Source organism: Chenopodium album, chromosome 8 (assembly GCF_948465745.1).
Source record: "Chenopodium album chromosome 8, dcCheAlbu1.1, whole genome shotgun sequence".
In the NCBI taxonomy this organism is placed as follows: domain Eukaryota; kingdom Viridiplantae; phylum Streptophyta; class Magnoliopsida; order Caryophyllales; family Amaranthaceae; genus Chenopodium; species Chenopodium album.
In genome coordinates, this window is record NC_137841.1 from 7,952,628 (window position 1) to 7,973,160 (window position 20,533).

Below are 20,533 nucleotides of genomic sequence, written 5' to 3' on the forward strand. Positions count from 1 at the left end.
AGGCTAAAAATCTTAGTACAAAATAAGAAGGATGTTTCACACAGTTTGACTAAAAATATTGTGTATAAGGAAGTATTAAACAATGTAAATTAGCTATGTATGTAGTTTTGTTATAACATTTATTTAGTAACTTGTACTCTTAGCAATGTTTGTTTTATTGTAATTTCAGAGCTATACTATTTTTTTTATGTATTAGATTTTCTTTGTCATGTTAATTATTCTATTTTACTTTATTAAAGATTTATTTCATTATTGATACTATTTATGTAACCTTTATACATGTGCGAGGTTGGATCAATAATGATATATTATGTAAATTATTTTTTTATGTCCACTTTAATGATGTTAAAATGCAGGAAATGAACACAAGATACACACCATGTTGTTGTATTACCCTTACAACATTGAATGTGAATATGAGAGTGCGTTTATTATGGATGGTCAATGAACAAAGTAAAGCTAGAGGTACAAATTACGTCCATCGTTCGTGGAGCATGGTATTCATTGACTCAGAGGTTTGAACTATATTTTTACTTAGTGCTTACTTTTTTTTTCAATATATATTAATTTATTTGACACTTCTGTATGTATCAAATTTTCAATTTATAGGGGGACGAAGTTCAAATCACACTATTTAATGCTGACATTGATAAATATAAAGAGATCTTGAAACAAGGAAAGGTTTATTCAATTGCTCAGCTAGATCTTATGCCTCTAGATACATCTTACAAATATTCCAATAACCAAATGAGGTTGAAATTTGGCAACAAGACCATGATAACAGAAATTCTTGATGATTGTGATGATATCCCAAGGTACAATTTCATGTTTATTGAATTTTGCCACATTCCACAGTACCTTCACATGCGTAATATTCCTCTCATCGGTATGTGTCTTTTAGTAATTAAAATAAATAGTACTAATATTTATTGCATTTTTTTAAAAAAAATTTTGAGTTCTGAAGGTCATATCCGATCTTTTTTTCTTGATGATGAATGTACACAGATGTTATTGGATTGGTTATATATGTGTCTGAATCATATAGAGTCTCGGGTGGGAGACAACAATTCAAAAGAGATGTGTTACTCTGCAACACAAAGTAAGAGCATATTACAAAAGTTACAATATTTTTATGTAATTATAACAACTTATGCAATGTTAAGTTTTTTTTTTCTTTTTTTAAAAAAAAAATCTAATGATATATTTTGATTTACAGCATGGAAACAATGAGGCTAACTTTATGGGAAGGTTTTGCTTATGATCAAGGTCGTTTCTTATTCAATGAGCTTAATCAAGATCACGTGTTGGGTGCATCCATGGTATCAGTTGGCTCCTATTATGGTAAAATAAGTTTTATAAAATTATATAACCATGGAAAGACTATGGTGTCATTTTCATTATTATCATTGCTTTGAATACTTTTACTAACCTTCCAATAGGTGCATGTCTTTCTACTGTTGGACGTACCAGACTTTTTATTAATCCTGATATTGATGAAACTGATGATCTACATGGCTGGTAAGCCTAAAAACATCATAATATACAATGTAAGTTTATATTGCATACTTATGTACTTATATAACTCATGTAGGTATGCGGATGATGGATATGTCCAAAAACATATCAACTGGAGTCAGATATTAGCCAATAGTATCTCTGAAATGGAAATGGTGTTTAATGCAAAAAGGATCAAGTTAAATCAGTTTTCAGCAGCTCATAATGTATGTATATCAACAATTATTGATTTCATTTTCTTATACATGAGGTATTTAATATTTGATGTGTGTTTCCAGGTAAAATACTTTCGAGTACTAGCAAAGGTGTTATCTATTGATTCTTCTATGCCTATTTGGTATGAATCATGTGCTCGGCACTTAAGGAGAGCTGATATGTGCGTGGAGTGTGACCCTTCTTTTAGTAGGCCAAGGTATTTTCACTTTTTTATTTTATTTAAAAAATATAATTATAACCTGCTTTACATATCACTATACCTAATTATATCCTATCAATAATAACAGATATAGAATCAATGTAAAAATTGGTGACGCTACAAATACAATGTCTGTTACACTGTTTGGCCAATATGCTGAGATGATTATAGGTTGTCCAATATCAATTATTCAAGCGATGACAAATAATGTAAGTATATCCTTTAATCATATATATTAAGGAATTACTCACAGACATAATGGCTATATTTTTTTATTTATGAACAGGAATTTGGAGACTACTTTCTAGAGGAGTATCTAAGTGAACGATTGATGAATACATTCACTTTCATACTACATGTTCCTGAGATAGAAAATAATGATATCGTAGTTGCATCTGTTTTACAAGTAAGATGGGAGGAAGAATTCTATTATCTGAAACGAGAGATGCGTGGACAATCTAATTGAAGACTTAGATTCATTTAGCATAATATTTAAAGACTTTAATTTTTTTTTTATATACAAATTCAACACTTGGTTTTTTTTTATTATTTTTATTATTTTGTAATTTGTAATCAATTTTCATTTTTTTGGTTTTTGTTGTTATTATATTTGGTTTTATTAAATACCATTTGCATCTATATACTTTGTATTTTTTTAATCCTATCCTTAATTATAACCCGTGCATTAGCACAGGCACATTCTAGTCTAATATATAATTGCAGAGTTTTTTTTTTTTTTTTTTTTTTCCAACTTTCATTCACAGCCCTCTAAATTCCCATCCTTGCAATTCTAGCCCTTCTATTACTTAATTAAAATCTAGCCATGTTACTTAATTAAAATCTAGCCATGTTTTTTTTTTTTTTAAAAAAAAAAAAAAAACACTAATAATATTAGGAAAGATTATATTGTGAATATTTGGGATATATATCTTAGAATATATTGTGCATATCTTGTAGGTTATTTGGTCTTGCCCTCCAAGTTTCCTATTCTATATATACTTATGTAGGGAATAATTTCAAGCTTTAATCCCACTAGCTTGAACCCCACTGTGATCATACACTAAAGTACGGTGGCGTCCAAAAGGGAAGAAGATAGAGCAAAAGAGTCGCCAACAAGTTTTAGGAACTTGTAAATCGTTCATAGGATGAAGGTTACACCCCTTAACGATCCAAGAGATCGTCAACTCCATAAGGTCTAGAACCAAATAAGGGTTCGGGGATGAAGGTACAAATCCAACCTAAAAGAGATTGAACTTGCCCTAATAATAGGCCTCTACTTATTCTGATCGTATTCATGTGCGCTTTTTAATTAACATACAATCAATAGGTTTAACCCTAAACTTGTTTAATCTATGTTGGTTGAATATTAATGCACAAATAAATCTATTATTGGCGATCACTTGAATTATAATCACATTAACCCTAAACAAGATTATTAAATATCTTATTAATCGTGATTACAAGTACCAATTCCCTTTAAATATGCATAAAAGGCGTGATCAAGAAATAACAATAAATATCAAGCAACATGATAATAAAATAATAAATATAATCATGATCATAAAATTATAACAATGAAATAATCATCATAATAACAAATAATAATCATAATAATAATCATTTTAATAACAATAACAATAATTATAAAATTATAATCATAACAAAACAATAATCATAAATCATGTTAAAGCATAATAAAAATAGCAAGATCCTAGGCATGATACTAACAAGATTAATAACAAACCCTAGCATGTCAATAAGCAAGAAAGATCAAAACTTTAACCCTAACATGATACTAACAATTATAAATATTAGGAAGAACATAGGAAGCATCGCATGAATCATATTTAATTTTAAAATTACCCTAGACATGATACTAGGAATATCATAATAACAATATAAACATGATATCTACATCATAAAATTAATTAATCAATAAAGTACTTACTTTGATGCCTCATACCTCTTTCTAATAACAAAATACACACGTTAGTAACTTCAAGGAAAATAATAAACAAACAATCAAATTAAATAATTGAAAGAGAGATTTGGGACCAAACCCTCATAAATTAAACCTTTCACGTCTAGGGCGAAGGCAACTTCGAATATGGCTAGGTGTATCTAAGTCTTGCGAATGCGGAATTTTGTATGAAAAAGCAAAGTAAAAATTAAGAGAGAATTAGAGAATTAAAGATTGCGAATGAAAACTGATTGTTGATGATAATTCGTGATAATTGGTTAATGATGATGATAATCGGTGAATGAAAACGGAGTTTTTAATACGTTATTTATAGAGAAAATCAGCCAAAAAGATAAAATAAACAAAACAGAATCTGACGCATAAAAAACAGAGCTGGCGCAAACCCTGGCTAACTAGCGCTAGGCACCAACACTGGCGCCAATGGCTAGCGCCAGGCGCCAGGCCTGGTTCCAGGCGCCAAAGCCTAGGGTCAGGCGCCAAGCCTGGTTTTAACGCGTTTTTGAAAATCAGATAAGTTTGCCGTACTGGAGGATAAAATCATATAATTTCCTCGAAAATGCTATTCGATTTTGATTAAAACTCTGAAAAGTTAAAAAGTCAATTTATCAATGCTAATTAAATTAGGAATGAAAAGAACCTTCTAGAAGAATCTAGAAGACTAAAAACATTCCTAATTGCATTAGGAATGATAAATCATATTAGGCCCTCCCCTAGATCATTAGGCCGCATATAAAGCTCAAACCAGGCCCAGTTTAGTAAATTGGCCATAACTTCCTCAATATTCATCGGAATTGGGCTTATAATATATCGTTGGAAAGCTCTTGTCAAGCCCCATCCAACTACACTACTATTGGACCCATATCATGGACCAACCAAACTGGATTGACTGTTTTCTTAAAATAAGTTTTCAAAAACAGAGAGAAGAGAAAAGAAATTAAAACTATCCGCAACACTAGACTTTCCACACTTTCGCTTCACTCGATTAAGATTCGACGCGAGAGGTACTCATCACTGGGTTTGGTTTTGGGGAGACACAAATGGGTGTCTACAACTTGTATGTGGCCGTTTATGTTGAATGAGAAATACAGAGAGTTATTCATTATATTTTATCATGGTATCAGAGCCATGTTGGGTTGTGTTGTGATCTGGGCTAGTATTATGGACAACTCACATGTGAGGGGTAGTGTTGAGCCCATGAGAAAAACCCACATGTGAGTGAAAGTGTTGTCCCACATTGAAAGAATATAAAAGTGAAGAGAAATATTGGGATGTGTATCCCACATTGAAGAAAAGAGAAAGTTGTGTCCACTTTATAAGGCTAAGGGGTTACTCCCCTCATTGCCATATGGTTTTGAGGTGGAACCTCCTTAGTCGTATAAAGTGGACAGTTGTGACGGGTGTGGCCCAGGCCCGTTTATCATGGTATCAGAGCCAAGTTGGGTTGTGTTGTGATCTGGGCTAATATTATGGACAACTCACATGTGAGGGGTAGTGTTGAGCCCATGAGAAAAACCCACATGTGAGTGAAAGTGTTGTCCCACATTGAAAGAATATAAAAGTGAAGAGAAATATTGGGATGTGTATCCCACATTGAAGAAAAGAGAAAGTTGTGTCCACTTTATAAGGCTAAGGGGCTACTCCCCTCATTGCCATATGGTTTTGAGGTGGAACTTCCTTAGTCGTATAAAGTGGACAGTTGTGACGGGTGTGGCCCAGGCCCGTTTATCATGGTATCAGAGCTTAGGTTTGATCCAACAATAATTTACTAGAGATTGCAATTATACGTAAAATTCATTATTACGCATAACCTTGAGAGATTGTGAGAGTTCACAAACATCATTTAATTTTTTTTTTCTCAAAGCACCTGTGAGTGACTATTATTTGTGATTCCATTGATGGATGGTGATTAGAATTTGGTGAAGGCCGCACACGTTGATATGGGTGGTCTTGCGGGAGTGACTTCGATTCAAGTTCAACAATTGTTGGACTACTTGACATCCATTAAATCCAAGTTTCATGATAAAAATAATTTGGGTTGGATAATAGATGCAGGGGCCTCGAATCATGTGACATGTGATTTGTCTCTTTTGACCAATGTGACTAATGTGAGCCATTGTCCGGTGGGATTGCCGGATGGAAAAAATGCTAACGCATCAAAAATTGGATCGGTGATATTGCAAGGGGGTTTAAAAATCGACAATGTTCTTTATGTACCCCAATTAAATTGCAATTTAATTTCGGTGACTCAATTGAGTGACGAATCTAATTATATTATGCAATTTACTAACAAACTTTGTGTTATATAGGACCTCACAACGAGGAACGTGATTGGAGCAGGTGAACGAGTAAATGGACTTTATTATTTTCGGGGTGTTCTGGTGCCACTGAAAAGCTATCAGCGCCAGGCGCTGAGATTGGCGCCAGGCGCCAAGCCTAATTTTTGACGCCAATGCTTAGAGTTTGGCGCTATCACGGGGATTTCCTTAAATACTATAGAACCTTAATTTATAATGATTTTGCACAATGTAGCATGGCTATACAGCGAGGTTCGGGTTCACGGTCCCGAAATACCCAACGGGAGCATGAGCCCGTAGAGGACGACGCCACACCTTCCACTTCACTTGGCCGACTTTCGGAGTGGGATGAGCGGACCCTGTTCTTCGCCCCCGTCCACCACATCTCTGAGAGGGTGATATGGGGCATCACGGTCGAGAGGATGCGCTATCACAGTTCCGGCTGTGATGGTTTAGGCGATTTGTACAAGATGTACATCGTCGGGGATCTTGAGACGAGACTCCTATGGGAGTCTTGTGGACTGTCTACCTTGTTCGAGACCTCTGAGGCTATGGTTGCCTCCAGCGGGGGTCATCATGTAGTGCACGCTTTGGTGGAGTTCTTCTGGATACCACTAACACTTTCCATTTCCCCTGGGGCGAGATGATGGTCACCCCTACGGACTTCAGTCTCATTACAGGACTGGAGTTCAACTCTGTGCCACTGTCGTTCGACAGTGGAATCGACGTCTTTTCTTCGGAGGTCGAGGAGCTGTTGGGGCCGATCGCTATTCGGGCCCGAGCTGAGGTCGAGACGACTCAGTTTAGTGCTAGGGGAATTCGCCGCTCGACGCTGGCAGCGGCTTTTGATGACGATGCGACCACCCGAGAGCAGCGGGTGCGCATCTTTGCGCTGATGTTGTTGTTAGGGACATTTTCCCCTGACAAAGGTAGTAGGGCGTTGCTTTACTATCTTCCTGCTGTCCGTGATCTTTATCGGATCGGGACTTATGACTGGGCCAGCTTGGCCTACGCTGACTTCGTTCGTGCACTTAGGGACTCGTGTCGGCACCGGTCCTCTAGGACGAACGTCGCTTTGTCTGCCTTTTGGAAGGTCGTAGAGGTAAACATTATTCCCTATAAAGTTTAGCTCTACATTTTAGCTAGCATTTACTCAGACTTTTTATTCTTTGTAAATCTGGTTCTACGAGCACTTCCCTTCTGCTGCGCCGGCGAGACCATCGCCGCGCGGATTTCTTGTGAGCGCCTCTTGGGGCGGTCGCCATGTGGATATGTCTACTACACATGTCCGGAACTGGATCATTGCGGTACGACTTTTATTATTTATTTGCTTTTCCGTGATGCTTTAGGTATACTCTCGCCTGATTGATGTTCTTTGTAGGGTCCTGAAGTGGTGTACCGGCCGTGGGGCGGTTGGACAGTCCCTGGGTTAGCCGCACAGTATTCTGCTAAGCATCGCTATTTCCTGGGGACTTATGGAGCGATCGCGTACTTAGGAGAGAGGGTCGCTAGACAACATTCCTCTGATGTCTTCGTCGTTCCTGCTGCTCCACCACGTCACATGTTCGACGAGCCACGATTGTTGAGCATGTCTGAGGGAGCTGGTATCCCTTGACGATCCTATGTGATCTCTGGGAAGTGCTATGCTGAGGAGCTACTGCCGTTGTTAGCTCCATCCCCCGTACCGGCTGAGGATATGAGGGTAAGATTTTTCAGCTTTTACTTTCCATTAGGTATCCCCCAAGTAATTTTTACTGACTTTTTGCTTTATCAGGATGGTGCTACTGAGTTCGTTCCACCCCGTATGTCCATCCATATCCAGAGGACACATGGGCTGATCAAGGAGATGATTCCTCCGGCTCCCGAGGGCGAGCGCTTCGTAGAGCGGTCGATTCCTCGCCACCAGACTCGAGTAAGCTTGGTTTATTTGCAATTTTTCGTCCATATATTATGCATGTTTACTGACTTATTTCTCTGACAGTTTTCGCGCGAGGTGGTTTCGGTGATGGCACGATGTATAGATGCCTTCCGGAGCCAGCTCGTCCGGATGAGGAATGCGGCCACCTTCCGTCGAGACAACGTCATCCGAGAGGTAGTCTTTCTTTATATATATTTTGCATTACCGCTTCGATTTTGCCTTGTTTCTGATTTAATTCTTTTTGCAGGGCCAGCCTATTGCTTCTCACACCCGTACGAGACCAGAGGGGCGGAGGGATCCGGCGAGGTCTAGCTCGAGACGTCGTCGTACTACGTCAGGGGGTGGAGGCGGTCGCTCTGAGGCTGCTCATGCTGACGTTGCAGAGGGCTCGGGATCTTCTTCTGAGGGTGCTCATGCTGCACCGGTAGGAGAGGCTACCTCGGCCTTCAGAGGTGGTGGGATGTACGAGGTAGGCTCGTCATCGCAGCACCCTCCGCAGCCTCAGCCTTAGGTTGATCCTGGGTGGAGTGGACCTACATTGAGCTTTCCTCCTCCTGAGGAGCCTGGAGCTGGAGCTGGAGCTGGTGGAGAGGTGACTCCTCGTACGGCGCAATTTTACGATATGATGGGTATACGTCCTCCGGCGCCATAGTTTGTTCCTGTGTATATTTTATTTTGACTTTTTATAGAACTTTGTCTTAGACTCATTATTTTTAGACACATTTTGTATATTTATGCTATTATGAGTTTATTTTATTTGCTATTATTATATGTATGTTTGTGTGTGCAAGAGAAGTGTGACAAATAATTTTGCGCAAAAATTCTATCATTTTTAGAATTGATGGAGGGTATCCGACTCTCTCCCCCAAAAAGAAAAAATAAAAAAGGAGAAATCAAATAAAAGCTTGTGTGTATAAAAATTTGGAAAATTAATCTATATAAAATCCAAAAAGAGAATAATATAATTAATATAATAGCTATTTGATAGGCGTGTCGTGTACCTAACAAAAATAAACCTAACTAGACCACTACTATGTAGACGGGCAAGCAAGGGTCGAATCCCAAGAGACTATGGTTCAACTAATCAAATAGACTCAAGCAATTACTAAACAAGTAACCAAATCAAATGAGTAAGAATCAATAACTAAAGAGCTAATTAAAACGATTAAATCTAAACAAAATGACAATTCAATGCTAAAAACATCCAAGATCAAGCTTCACCACGAATACAATTAATGCAATAGTCGTTCTACCCCTAACACATAATTCAATTGATTAATGAGGAAAAGTAATCCATGAATAATACCAATGGTCTCTCCCGAGTTATCAATGGCTTCTCTAATAACAATCAAGCCTACTTCCGTGGAATCATGTAAATTAAATACCTTAAGCACATTACTCTAACTTCCTAATCATCCATTCAACTACTCCCGTGATGAACTTCAAACCCTTAATTGATTTATTCAAATCCGTCAAAACCCAACTCCCGTTGTGATTAAAACAATGGATTAATAACAATACCAATTATCCCTAATCTAGTATCGGCATAAGCATAATCAATTAAGCATATCAATTACAATTATTATTAGAGAATTTAAAGAATTAATTCATGCATTAATCATATTCGGGTTCCGCTAGATCTTGGAATAAAGGAACTACTCACACATATTAATGAAAGCAAAAACAATATTCAATGAAGAAAACATGATTAATAAGTAATAAAAAGTAAAAGAAGAAATAAAGATGAATACCAGTTGTTTGAATGAAGAAAAGTACCAATTGTTGATGAACAAAGATCAAAACATGAAAGTGCAAATTAATCTAGATCTAGAGAGAATATTAGGGTTCTAATGAAGGTTTAAAAGCTAGAAAATAATAACTAATTATGTTAAGTCGGGGTTTACAAAGGTTATTTATATCCCTTAATTAAGAAAACCCAAAAAATTAGGAAAACGCGGTCTTCGACACTCCGCCCGGTCGGGCGCGAGAAGCATCAAGTAGAGAATCTGACCTTCGGAGCTTATAAAGTTGATAACTTCACTTGCCCGGTCTGCCCGGGCAACCTTGCCCTGCCAGGGCGACGGGGGTAAGATACATCTATGTACTACTTTGCTCTTCTCTTCTCCTTCCTTAATTTCCTTCTTCGCCCTGGCTGCCAGGGCAATGTTGCCCTCCAGGGCGGACACGGGTAAAATTCTCCTCCATCTTAATAAGCTTTTGTGGCTATCCAAAACAAGTCCAAATCATCCGAAAATCTTCATATGCCTTCAAAATTAATCAAATAACCAAGCCACACTAGAGAGGAGGATTAGCGAGAAATAGCTCCGTAGAGCTTAGAAATCATACGAACATAGCTATAAAATGAGGGTAAAATATGGTATAGAATGTGTACATCACTATTTTAAAAAAAGATAAAAAAAGATGTTTAGAAAATATAAACGAAGCCGTAAAGTCATTAGCCGACTCGAGTTTAGGATAAAAACGCAGGTTAAGCACACGCGCCTGATGTGGCAACTTGGCGCCAGCTGGCGCCACAAAATGGCGCGTGGCGCCAGGTGCTACACTTGGCGTGTGGCGCTAAGCGCTGGCGGCTGGCGCCAATTACGGGATTTGACGCCAATTGACGCTGATGTCGTATTTCATTCTGATTAAAACTTCTCGCAATTTGTGTATAAATAGCCCCCTGCTCAGCCGATTCTTCTCATAATTCCAGCGAATAAAATAATTCTTTGCTTTAGAAAAAATAATAACCATGTCTTTATTCACCAAAATCTTCACCCAATATACTCATGAATGGTGTCGATCTCTTAATGCGAGAGACAGAAAAGAATTAGATTTGTTTCACTTGGGGGGAATTTATGGCATCAAAGGGGTAGATCTTGACTTAGATTTCATACATACCGCTCTAGAATTTTGTAATGTTGATACTCATTGCTTTAGAATAGGGTATGATGAGATTAGCCCTTTGCCAGAGGAATTTGGTGCTATTTTAGGCTTCCTTGCAATAGACCTCATAGTAATCCCTAGAGTAGATGCATACTATTATAAGGATTTTGAGCGCTTCTTTAATTTAAAAGAAAGGGATTTATCAAAAATAGTAGATGGCAACATAGTGAATTTGAAAGAATTTGCACGCCATTATTTTGATAAACCTCTTTCTGAATCCTTTCATATGTATAAGAGAAGGGCGTTCTTATTTTGCATGCGTAACCAATTTTTTCTTAGTAGTGGTAAAAATAATGAAGGCCAATCAATCGTAACCACTGTACTAGAACAAATTGAATCAGGGAGAAATCCAATGCCATTGATAGTTGGAGAGACTATGATTAGTCTTGATGAACTGAAAAGGGACCCAAAAGCGCCTTTTTGCGGCTCTCCAATTTTATTACAGGTAGAAAAATAATATTTTTAATTACAGAAATCAAAAAATATATTTTTGTATTGTAATAATAATTTATTTGCATTGCAATTTTTTTACAGATGTGGCTAATGGAGAGGCTAGGATTAATTAGCCCTCCGGGCGATATTGAGAAGTATACTCCCAATTGCTTCGTGAGAAGGAAGAAACGCATCCCTAAGATTGGGCGCCATGGGTGGAGAAAGGTCTTCGAATCTCGTGATTTTGCTATCAAGTGGGTCGTCCCCTGGTTGAAAATAGAAAGGATTGTTGGTGTCAACAAGCAACCTTTCTGCCGCCTTCCAATCTTGTCTCGTGTGACTTATTATTACCCCTGCAGGGTAAAAAGACAATACGGCTTGCTTCAGAATATTCCTTCCGGGGATCTTCATCCTCCCTATGAGTACCCTGTTTCTCAAGAAGTAGACAGATTTGATGCTTACTGGAGTGCTAGACCTTTGTGGGAAAAGATTACCCAAAAGGTTCCTCCTTCTTTGCCCAATGATGTGAAGAAGTGGCTGCTGAAGAAGCCTTCGAAGGATTCGAAGAAAGATCAGGGTGAAACTGATGTGAAGAGTCATCTAGGTGACAGGGTAATTACTGCCAAGGAACGCTTAGGTGCAAGAGTTGAATTCAAAACACCTGCAATGCCTAGGAAAAAAGGTGTCACCAAAGATAAAGGGAAAAGGAAAGCTGACACCACAGATAAAAAGACTTGGGTGAAAAAGAAACATGGAGTACTAGCTGAAGGGGAGACTATCTATTCTAAGATTGAATGTAGGTCCTCTAAAGGATGCCTACTAGCTAAAGTTATGGATGAGGAGGAGGAAGCAGACAAAAATTGGAAAAGGGCTGACAGGGTAAAGTCGTATCCCTAAACAAAAGTAATTCCTAAATCCTCTAACTAATGTAGATAGGGAAGTAGGGTCGAATCCACAGAGGTAACCAATTTTTATATTTGAATAATAAACTAAACTACAGAGATCAAGAATAGGGAGAAAAAAAATATATAAAAAGATCTAGGGCATAGGTTCACCAATAAACAATATTCCAGGGTAGAATATAATAATCATTCATCAATGCATACATCAATCAGATTATAAAGGGCTTTCGCTACGTATTATAATCACACAATTAATTTACCGGTATTAAATCTCATCTTTCGAATCTCGACTTAACCATTTATAAATTAACCTGCCTATTGAAACTAGACCTAAACATTAATTCTCATCTGTCGAATCTCGAATTAATATTGCCATACTCATGCATAAAAGATCAGGCCTAATCTAGTCACAGAGCATTAATTCAATCAATAGGAAATTAATCTAGCATTGATAATTAACAACAATAAATTACCCCTTCATATTATTTATGGATCCCCACAAACCCTAGAAATAAAATTACTCACACATAATTAAATCTAAACTAATCAAAGTAATAAAGCAAGACATGATAAAAAGAATAAAGTAAATAACTAAGATTAAGAGAAGAAAAATCGTTACCAAAATAAATCTGGAATTTTAGAGTAGAATTAAGAACAAAGGTTTTTAGAGAAAGAAATCTAAGAGAACAATTAAGAGAGTAAAGAAAAAGTCAAAAAGAGAAGAAGAGATACTAAAATCGTATTACGGAAGAGTATTTATACTCCGTACAAAAATCCTAAACTGAAACAAATTAAAACGACGTTAAGCGTCCACTAATAAACACACGCGCCCGATCGGGCGAGGCACCGCCCGATCGGGCGCGCCTTTTTTTCTCATTACTACTAATCTCGCGCCCGGCCGGGCGCGTCACCGGGCGCCAGCCTAAGCTTCTCCCGCCCGGCCGGGCGCGCCTCCGGGCGCCAGCCTTTTTGGGCGGGCGGCTCATTTGGGCCACTATTTGGACTTCGATTGGGCTCCAACTCTTCGGGCCAATCTGGATTTCCTCTTCCGGTCTTGAATACTCGGTCCAAATGCCCCGGTATCACCTATACCGAGCCCTTAATCACCGGTTCGATGAATCTAACAGGCCCTGGGATATAGAATCTGGTCGTGCTTCTCCAATGCTCGTGATTGCTCCAAAATATCTCGGGAAAATACTCCAAAAACATAAATCCCTGCAAAAGTCAACCAAATCTACGAAAACACTAGAAAACACCAATTAGTAATAAAAGTGGCTCTAAAGAGCCAAAAACACTACTAATTATGACCAAGGGACGGGGATAAAATACTATATAAAATAGACACATCAAACTCCCCCAAGCCAAACCTTTGCTTGTCCCTAAGCAAAGATCTCATCAATGAATCAATAAATACACTTCACCCCAAAAAGTAAAAATCAAGCACAAACGATTCAGGGTAAATCAAATAAACATGCTTCAAAGTCAACCAATCAAATCCATCCAATTACCTTTCTTCCCTAACAATTGTCAAATAGAGCAAACCACAAAAGCATATAGAATTCAAGACTAGTGCTCACACACTCAACTCTCATTTATGTGGCGAGTAAAAGATGTACTCGATCGCTCTCTATCCAACCCCCTTTATGTGAACAATGCCCTCCCAACACACACTCTCGTGTGTATAAAACAATGAACGCTCAATCCTACTAGTCGACTCGAAATATGCCAAATCATAACTTGCATTGATAAACAACACTTTCACATTCATACAATTCTATGCACAAAGGTCAGAAGGTCTTTAAAGCTTATAATGTAAGGCTAGGGTAAAGGATAGGATAAATTTGGGAATAAGTGAGAGAAAAGCTATGCTTAAAGGAGCCATATCCTAATAAAACCCATGATCAAAATAAATAGTGATCATACATCTCCTACATAACCAACTCTAACATCAACCAAATATACTCCAATCATAATAAATAAGCCCAACTCTTACAATTTCACTCATAAGATATAATGATAAAGAAGTGGAGTGAATAAACAAACTTATTTTCCAAACTTGAATATTTTCATTGAAGCTCTATTATTTTTCTTTTGATCACCCTCCAACTAGAACATTTGAACATTTTTTTTTCTTTTTGAAGTTCACTTATATTTTTTTCACATTTTTTTTCTTGAACTTCTCTTTTTTTTCTCATAATATCATGCTTAATTTTTCAAGAAAATATAACTCTCAAACTCATCAAAAATAAACATGAATAACAACAAAACAACTTCTCAAAGTCCCACCCAAGTTGTGCAAATAATAAGCACACTACAAACTCCCTCACCTCACTCACTAATAGCTCCCCCAAGCCAAGCTTGGGACTAGTAACCAATTGGGCAAAATAGGATTGTAATGCGGCTAATAAAGAACAAAAAGTCAAGGCAACAACATGGGTAGCAAGAAGGGAACAAATGTATCTACAATATCTGGAGGCTACCTAAAACAACAAATGCCTTCGTCCTCCTCAATGTGCATAATAATGAATCATATAAATTTTACTAATAGTTGCAAACCAATACTCAAATTCATTGACATACCAGGAATTATGGAACTATCACACATTCCTTACCAAATCAACTAGTCAAGCACTATATTCACAAGTAGTTGGACAAAATTGACGCATGTAAAGGTTTCAAGGCAATCAGACATCAAATCATGATCAACTAATCTACAATGTCTATCATCAAATACCAAGAATCAAAACAATTTTCTCAAGTAAGGGGCACAGGGAAGCATAATTTATAATTCATTGGAACGCATTTTAAAAAAAATTTTATTTTTCAAAAAAAAAATTTGTATTTTTTATATATATAAGAAAGCTATAAAACTAATATAGAAAGAAGGAAATCTAACCTAAGAAAACACACTAAAAATAAAAGAAAAGAGAAAAAGAAAATTACCAAACCAAAATCTCCCCCAAGCCAAAATCAGACAATGTCCTCATTGGCTCGGGAACTAGCCCAGCATAGCTAGTCCTGATCATCCTCATCCATCGAGCCGAAACCCGCACCTCCACTGCCACCTGCACCACCTGCACCAGAAGAGCTACCACCAAAATAATCAGCGTGAAAACTCCCTCCCCCCGCCAGTCCCCTGAAAGGAATGTCCTGGCCGTACCCGAAGAAAGAAGAATAGTCAGTGTAAATACTACGGGCAGTGGGATCCCTATCGTATCCCTGGGGTGGAGGCTGAAACCAGTCAGGGTGAATAGCGTCGTCGGGACCCCGACGAGCATAATCATCGTACATAGGGTAAAGAGCTCTACCCTGGTTCCTCTCTAGGTACCCTAACCTCTGGTCTAAGGAGCCTACCATCCTCCTAAGGTTAGTATGTGAATGCTCGATACGTCCTAGGGCCTGACCTATACTCTGAAGATCCCAAACTGGGTTAGAGTCAACATGAGGGACAGAGTGGGACATACGAGGTGGAGAGAAAGCCACCTCGGGCTGAGGCTGGGGTGGTGGAACTGGTGGTGGTGATGCCTGCCCCCTAGCGTTGGCAACTAAAGCATCATAAGTGTAAGAAGGTTGCCCTCGGGGAAAGGCGGTCAAATCAGGACTTGGTAGGGGAAAAATGGGCAAAGGTTGCTCGCTACCAGTCCGAATACACCAAAAGGGTGTCTGCTCGCTATCCGGTCTAACCCACCCCACATCCTCAAAATACCTAGCAGTCATATAGGTATCTGGTCCACAGTTGGTCAGCTGGTGGGGTCCGTCTACTACAAAACCGGCCTTTTTCACTGCTATTCGAGTAATAAGGCCACCTAAAAGGATAGGGGTCTTGGAAGTGGTGCTGGCTGTGGCATGCCTACTCAAATGGTGAACTATAAACCTAACTATGTTCAATTTCCCGTACCCGTACACATAGTGTCCTATGACAGCTAGTTCGTTAGATTGAGCGTTATGGGGCTCGACCATAACTAAAAAACACAAACCCGCAAATCTTTGCCAGATTTTTGGGACATGGTGGTGAATAGGTTTGGTACTAGCATGTTGGGGGTCGGGGGTAGGCAAACCAGTCAAAGCATAATATAAGTCACCTATTTTATAGTCCGCATGCCACTAATGAGATAATTCAGAATTTAATACGAAAATTTTACAAAATTCTACAAAAGTTAAACTAATATTTCTATTGTTTAACCTGAAAAATAAATTTGGCCCATTTCTACTACTAACAACATGGAAAGTGGACAGGAATTCACAAGTAAGTTCTCGGTATGTAGGATAGTGCATATCAACAAATTTTTTCATGCCAATGTCATTCAAAAATCGTTTAACAAAATCATACAAACCAAATGATTCTAGGGTAGGGCGGTGTAACCACCGAGAAGGAATTACCTCACGACCGATTAAGTACTCTAGCCGTTCCTTTTGCTCTCGGCTCACAATCCGGATCGTCGGCCAGTACGGGAGTTGCAAGTCCGGGTCGTATTCCTCCCTCGAACTGGAGCTCCTACCAAAAATGGACCTAGCCCTCTTTGAAGCCATGTTTAGGAAATGGGTTTGAAAATTTATTGAATTAAATCTGAGAAATTTTTGTATGAAAGTGTAGAGGATGAAGAGAGGATCACAAATATGTAAAGAGTTTTGAATTTGGGTAAGAAATGGAGGAGAAATCTTAGAGAGAAGGTAGAGAGAATTTGAGTTTTAGAGAGAGAAAGTTATGGAGGTAAGAAGAAATGAAGGAAGAAAGAAGGAAAGGAAGAAGAAAAGTGACGCAGAGCCACTCGCGCCCGGTCGGGCGGTGGGTTGCCCGGTCGGGCGATCTGGAATATTTTCGTAGCTGGTTCTCGCACCCGGTCGGGCGATCTAATTCACCTAAATTTCGTATCCTTTCGCGCCCGGTCGGGCGATCTAATGATCTGATTTCTTCCAACTCTCGCGCCCGATCGGGCGCCAGTCGCCCGATCGGGCAATCTGTAAGTAAAAAATTACGCCCTTCTCGCGCCCGGTCGGGCGAGGCTTACCCGATCGGGCGGACAATTTAGTCTGTATATGACGAATTTCGCGCCTGGTCGGGCGAAATTACTCTATATTTAGACCTTGCTCCCGCGCCCGGTCGGGCGAGCTTCGCCCGATCGAGCCCGAGGCTAAATAGTCTAATTGTTATTTTCTTCTTTTCTCCAAAATTTAGCTAACTCTTTTCCTGCAAACCTGTACAAACACTTATAAAACTCATTAAATTCCCTCATATCTCCTCTCATAAGAAAAAAACAAAAAGAAAGAAAACTAGACTAAAAAACATTAAAAATACGGGTTGCCTCCCGCAAAGCGCTGGTTTATCTAGGTCCCGCACGACCTTCTTACCAAGTACAATATCTAGAACCCTTGGCCTAACGCTTGATCGGGTGGTTTCTCACCCGGTCTAGCGGTGTTCAGGCTGCGATGCGGCTTCCTGACATACCCTGTGGGACACCAAATCACCTTATCTGGTGGATCCTCCTTGACTTGGACTGGGGGATCTTCAATGCTACGCACTAAAAATCCTTCTTCGATTGAAGGTTGCTTCAAATTGTCATTGCGTTCAACGCTTGCAACCCGATCTTGCGGAACACTTACCGTAGGCTCGATTCGCACAACTTGCTCGATCGGTTCCACTTGTTCATCCTCAAAACCAAGACCAACATTGTAGAGTGCTCTTTCTATTGCATCGACTTCCTTCTGCCATTTGTCTATCTCATCTGAAAAGGATGCAACACAAGATACCGCCTCCAAGGGATCTTTTTCAAGAGCTTGGGGCTTGTTAGAATAATTTACAACCACATTAACACTGAAACATTTCTCCTCAGTCATGGAGCTTTTAGGGGCATTATTCAGATTAAAAACAACTTTATCATCCCCTACTAATAATGTTAACTTACCACTTCTTACATCTATGACTGCTCCTGCAGTGTTAAGGAATGGTCTACCCAAAATAATTGGGGTTTGCATATCCTCAGCCATATCAAGAACAAAAAAATCTACAGGTATATAAAATTTACCTACTCTAACGGGGACATCCTCTAAAACACCTAAGGGGTATTTGAAAGAACGGTCGGCCATTTGTAGAGTTATATTGGTAGCTTTTAATTTACCCATATTCAACTTAGAACACACAGATAATGGCATGACGCTAACACTAGCACCCAAATCACATAATGCATTATCAATCAAGAGATTGCCAATATGACAAGGGATAGAAAAACTACCCGGATCTTTTAATTTAGGTGGAGACTTATTTTGAAGTACGACACTACACTCTGCAGTGAAAGCTACTGTCTCTACCTCACTAATAGACCTTTTTCTCGTCAATATTTCTTTCATAAATTTTGCATACGAGGGGATTTGTGTGATTAATTCAGTAAAGGGAACTGTTACCTTCAAATCTTTTACTACCTCCAGGAACTTACCAAACTGCTTATCCAAGTTTGTCTTCAATTGACGATTGGGGAATGGAAGTTTGATAGTTGGCTTTGGAGCATTATTACTCTTGTCTGGAGTAGCCACCTTCTCTGGAGTTGTACCCTGCAATGTAGAATTAGGTATGTTAATATTATCCTTTAGCCCTGCAGGGCTATCAACTACATTGTTTGGTTTAACGGAATTAAGATTAGCATTATTTAATAAAACAAGTTCATCAACTATGGGCATAGAGGGCCCTTCATAGTTTGAACCACTCCTTAGAGTAATTGCAAATGCTTGATCCGTAGGCCGGGTTGGCTGTGCCGGCAGAGCTCCCTGTTGGCGGGCTTGTAGGGTAGCGGAGAGTTGTGTAATTTGATTATCTACAATTTTATTATGCGCTAGAATTTGATCAATTGTCGCATCTCTGCTCTCCATGTGCTTTTGCATATTGGCCAACATTGCTCTAATTTCCACCAGAGAAGGGTCAGAAGATGAGGAGGGTTGTTGTGGTTGGTTCTTCTGGCTAGCATTGGGATGGTAATATTTTTGCTGCTGTTGCTGTGGCGCCTGTGGTTCTTGTGGTGGTGGATTTTGAACATTAGTGCTCTGGTAGGAAAGGTACGGATGATTCCGATACCCAGGATTGTAAGTGTTGAAGTATGGGTTATTCTGCCTATAAGCTTGGAAGGCATTAACTTGCTCCACAGAACTCCTGCAATCTTGCTCCCAATGACCTACAATACCACAATTTTCACAGAAAGCCTCATTAGAATTATTATTAATCGCAGAAACATTAGCTACATTAGCAGTGCTCAGATTATCTAATTTTTGGCAAATAGAGGTTAGTTAAGCTTGCAAAAAGGATACAAAGTCGACACTATGCTTCCCCTTGTTAGCAAATCCTCTAGGGTTCCCATATTGGGAATTGTGTATCGCCATGTCTTCAATAACCTGACCTGCATCTTCAACATCAAGATTCATAAATCTCCCACTAGCTGCAGAGTCTAAAATTATTCGAGAAGAATTTCCAAGGCCATTATAAAAGGCTTGGATTAACTGTCGTTGTGCTAAATTATGGTGGGGGCAATCTCTTTTTAAATCCTTGAACCTCTCCCAAGCCTCATATAAAGATTCATCGGCTTCTTGGGCAAAATTCTGGATTGCACTCCGTAGTACGGCTGTTCTCTCTGCAGGGTAATACTTGTTATAGAAATTCAAAACAAGAGTTTCCCAGTCAGTTATACCAAGTGTAGTTCTATTTAAGCCATTAAACCACAATTTAGCTTTTCCAGTTAAAGAGAAGGGAAAGAGAATCTCCCTAATTTGGTCTTGAGTGACCCGGGCTTGCCTGATGGTGTTACAATATTGACAATAGTCGGCAATGTGAAGATTTGGGTCTTCACCCTTGGCTCCACTGAATTGCTTCCTCTCTATCATCGTTATAAATTGAGGTTTAATTTCAAATTGAACCCCATCAAGACCCGGAGTAGGGGTGAGATGTGGAAAATCTGTAAGCTTTGGTTGTGAATAATCACTAAGCTTCTTTGGAGCCGTCATCTCTGATTCTGCGTCTGATGATGCCTCTAAATCGCTGGAATCAATTGGAGGATCGCGGTGATTATTGTTATTATCACCAGAATCCGCCAGGATTTGCTTGTAGAAATTTTTCTGTCTATGGAAGGAACGTTCGATCTCAGGATCGAA

The 20,533-nt window shown here is 38.9% G+C and overlaps 1 non-coding gene across 1 annotated transcript; it reads left to right on the forward strand.

The window, feature by feature from the left end:
• Nucleotides 1-19,898: 19,898 nt before the first annotated feature.
• Nucleotides 19,899-20,005, forward strand: LOC145556893 (small nucleolar RNA R71). The gene has a single exon (XR_014091984.1). It is a non-coding gene; the product is annotated as a small nucleolar RNA R71 (small nucleolar RNA).
• Nucleotides 20,006-20,533: the final 528 nt, after the last annotated feature.